The sequence below is a fragment of the Piliocolobus tephrosceles genome, chromosome 11 (assembly GCF_002776525.5).
Source record: "Piliocolobus tephrosceles isolate RC106 chromosome 11, ASM277652v3, whole genome shotgun sequence".
NCBI lineage: Eukaryota > Metazoa > Chordata > Mammalia > Primates > Cercopithecidae > Piliocolobus > Piliocolobus tephrosceles.
In genome coordinates this window covers 62178768-62183256 of record NC_045444.1, presented here as the reverse complement: position 1 = coordinate 62183256, position 4489 = coordinate 62178768, and positions in this window count along the sequence as shown.

The window sequence follows — 4489 nt, the reverse complement described above, 5'->3', positions numbered from 1 at the left end:
TTCCTTAGAGGAATACTAATGACATGTGTGGACCATATGTTGCAGTCTAATATCTCTGCAATCAGCAAGGAATTTCCTTGGATTTTTTTATAGGATCCCTGAGGAACCAGAATTAGACAGCAGAAAAATTCAGTTTGAAGTAACCGTCTTAGATTGAATTAAGTATAGTTGTATCTGTAATGGTATCAGGATCTGCTAGAAAATTTGGAGTGTTAGACAGCAGGAAAATTCAGTTTGAAGTAACCCTCTTAGATTGAATTAAGTACAGTTGTATCTGTAATGGTATCAGGATCTGCTAGAAAATTTGGAGTGTACAAAGTGTTCCTGAATTTGTATGATTTATCTATTTTTAATTATTACTTTTAAATTCCTGGGAAAAATATTTTATTAAAATAAGACAATTCCCGAATCATAAATAAGACCATTGGTTTGAGTAAGGCCATAGTTAGTCACCTCAAAAAAGGCTCGAGCCATCTTAGAAATGAATAGAGAATGCAACAGAATAACTCATAGCCAGTGCCACTGCTCATGGCCCAAGAATCCCCTAGCACAATGAAGCGGCTAAGCATTCTCAGTTTGCAGAAGGCTCTGGAAATTGCTATTGGTGAGTCATTCTAAAGTCCTATATCAGAATCAAGCTAGGAGAGTGTTAGATACATCTATCTCGCAGGAGTTTTCAACCACAGGTCTCCAGGGTCTTCTGAGTACAAAAGATGCTCTGGCCCAGGGTCTCCTGCTTTCTTAAAATCCGCAAAACTAGAGTGATGAGAGAAGGGAGGAAGAGACGGAGAGGGAGAACATGGAGAATCACTCTCTTGCTTATTACCAGAGGTTATTTTGATTCTTTTAAATCGATAGAAGTATAGAATTACATATTTTCCTTTTCTGTAATTTCAGTAAATATGTTCATTGCAATTAAATAAGATTTTGCAGTCTATTACCTTGTAAAGGATGTAGCCTTTGGGTATTTTTGAAAACTAAAATTAAAAGAAAAATGTGTGCAAGTGAATGTGTTGATTAATGCATCTATGAGGATCTTATACCAGCTTTTAAACAGACTAATAAACATTTTAAAGAAAAATAAAACATGGAAATAGGTATACTGTATGTTTGTTTTTTATTCTATTCTATTTTCTTTTCTTTTCTTTTCTTTTTTCTTTCCTTTTCTTTTCTTTTCTTTTCTTTTCTTTTCTTTTCTTTTCTTTTCTTACTTTCTTTATTTAGACACAGTCTCCCTCTATTGCCCATACTGGAGCACAGTGATGCAATCATAGTATGCTGCAGCCTCAGCCTCCTGGGCCCAAGGGATCCTCCTGCCACTGCCTCCTGAGTAGGGATTACAGGCACGCACCACCACACCTGGCTAATTTTCTAATTTTTTTTTTTTTTTTTGTAGAGACAGGGTCTCATTTTGTTGACCAGGTTGGTTTTAAACTCCTGGGCTTAAGCCATCCTCCTGCGTCAGCCTCCCAGAGTGCTGGGATTACATAATGAGCAGGAGCCATCGCACCCAACCTATATCGTATTTGTAATGACAAACCTGTTTTTCAAAACAACCACCAATGAATTAATATTGTTCAACACATTCTGAAGACAGAGACAGTAAGTCAGGAGGAGATCACATTGCTATTGTACACTGTAATTTGGTAGAGGCACCAGCCACTAAAACTACTGCCCAGTCAGATAACAGTGATTATTATGAAATTCATCTAGAGTTTCAAAGCTGTACCAAATTTGCTTAAAAGAAGAATCATATTATCTATACTTTTTAGGCAAGGGTGTGTTCTGAGGTCTGTAACTTCCTTCAAGGGCTGTTTCCTCCCGATTCAAGCTGGCTTCAGGGCAAGGAGAGGCTGACAAAGCTTGCTTTTGGGTCTTTCTACCACTCCCATTGGGGCCACTTTAAAGTCTCCCTCCATACCTCAATCCACCCCCATGTTTCTCCTGTTCCTGAGTTAATTCATAATTAAAATTGGAGCTAAAGGTGGGTGTGGTTGCCAGCCTCCCAGATGGCCCCTAGTGATCCTCAATCCTGGATCTTCAGGTCCTTGTCCAGGTGCTTCCACACTAAATCAGAGCTGACCTGTGTGACTGCTAGAATATTCCAAAGTGATAGTATACAAATTCAGAGGCTAGGTCATAAAGGCATTGCAACATCTACCTTGGGTTTTCGGACTGCTTGTTTTGAAGGAAGCCAGTAGCCATGTTTCAAGGATATTCAAGCAGCCCCACAGAGAGGCCCAAATGGAAAGAACTGACCTGCCAGCCATGTAAGTGAACCACGTTGGAAGTGAATCTTTTAGGCCCAGTCAAATTGCAGCCCAGCTGACATTTGGCTATAACCTTCTGAGAGATCCTAAGCCAGAATCACCCAGCGAAGCCATTCCAGAATTCTTGACCCACAGAACCTGTGAAGTTTAACAAATGCTTACTGTTGGTTTAAGCCACTAAGCTTGGGGGTAATTTGTACATGGAAATGGAAAACTAATATAGTAGGTTAATATGTAACTCCTCTTGAGGGGTATTTATACTTTAACCAGAGTCTTTACTAAAACAAAACCAAAAAATGGTGAAATGACTGACAGAGTGTGGGTGGGTGGGAAAGGGTCCCTCTGTGGTCTGTCCCTCCTTCCCCAGGCAGCCCTTCCCTTCTCATTTAGTCCATCCTTCTTTCTATTGTGGGGACATAAACTGCAGTGCTTTTGGTGTCAGGTGACTTTTTATCACTCAGACCTCAACAGAGAGATTCTTTTTTTACAATTTTCTTGAGACAGAGTTTCGCTCTTGTTGCCCAGGCTGGAGTGCAGTGGCGTGATCTGGCTCACAGCAACCTCCACCTCCCGGGTTCAAGCGATTTTTCTGCTCAGCCTCCCAAGTATCTGGGATTACAGGCGCCCTCCACCACGTCCACCTAATTTTGTATTTTTAGTAGAGATGGGGTTTCACCATGTTGGTCAGGCTGGTCTCAAACTCCTGACCTCAGGTGATCCACCTGCCTCAGCCTCCCAAAGTGCTGGAATTACAGGCATGAGCCACTGTGCTCAGCCAAGAGATTCTTAATTATAACCTGATGTTCTCGCCTCCTCCTAGCTCAAGAAACCCAGATAGCTATTAGGCACATAAAAGTTCTGATGATTGTAGCTTCAATCCTGGCTGTACATTTAGCCATCAGGCCACATCTCTGTGCCTCATTTTTCTTCAAGACTAAAATGAAAGATGACTTACATAGAATTAGTACTTCTTATACGTCAAAAACTACAGTAAATCCTTCTCTCTTTTTTTTTTAGACTGAGTCTCACTCCATTGCCCAGGCTAGAGTGCAGTGATGCGATCTTAGCTCAATGCAACCTTCGCCTCCCAAGTTCAAGTGGGCCTCGTGCTTCAGCCCCCACCCGAGTAGCTGGGATTACAGGCACGTGCCACCACAATTAGCTAATTTTTGTTTTTTTAGTAGAGACAGTTTTCGCCATGTTGGGTGAACTTAATGCTGCTGAATTATACACTTTAAAATATTAAAATTGTAAGTTTTATTTTGTATATGTTTTCGCATGATAAATTCTTTAAAAAATCGTCAGTTCCTGGGGCTCTAAAGTCTGCATCTGATCTTTCTCCTCTTTTGCATCAGTTGCTAACTCCTTCCCATTCTTCCTCCAGAGTGACTGTTTTATGTTTTCTGTCTTCATTGCCTCAAGCCTTCATCATCTCTCATCAAGGCCACTGAAATGAATCCCTAAATGGCCTCTCTGACTTCTGCCTCTTCCAGTCTAATCCATCTTAAAATTCTGCTTTCTGTGTCATCTGATGTTAAACTCTCAGTGTCTCACTCTTGTCTCTAGAAGTTTAAAACATATCAAGACAGCCTTATCTCTCACTCAGAGGGAAACCTGGTATGTTTAGGAGAGGACATATTTTTAAATGTGCATTATTTCACTTCTTTCCATTATAAAATGTAACACAAATGCAGAAGAGTACACTAAACTTTGTATACAGTTTAAAAAGTAGAGGTTAAGCTAGAACACGCTAATTAGAACCTAGAGCTGCCTTAATCCACTACTGACTGGACAGTATTGGTAGGCCTGTACAGAGAGGCTGTTAGTGGCCGGAAGAGTCTCAGAAAAAGAAGAGACAGAGACAGACTTTCTCACTTCATCATTGTAACCCAAGCATGGGAAGCAGTACCTTCTAGCAGGACCAAATTGGGCAAACAGACAAGCCTTTTTAAAAACTCTCCTCAGTACTTACAATATGTAAAATGAACATAATACCCAATACAGCAAAAGTGAATATGGTAGAGAAGCTAGAGCTAGGAAGATGAATATATTATAGCTCCTGCCCTGGAAGAGACAGACATGGATACAGATAATTGCAATCAACAGCAATTGTTATATAATAAAGATGTATACAAAGTGCAGTGTGGAGCACAGAAGGGTTTGGAAACAGAAGGAATTAAAATTAATTCAACCATGAAACTAAGCCAGAAGCAATTAAT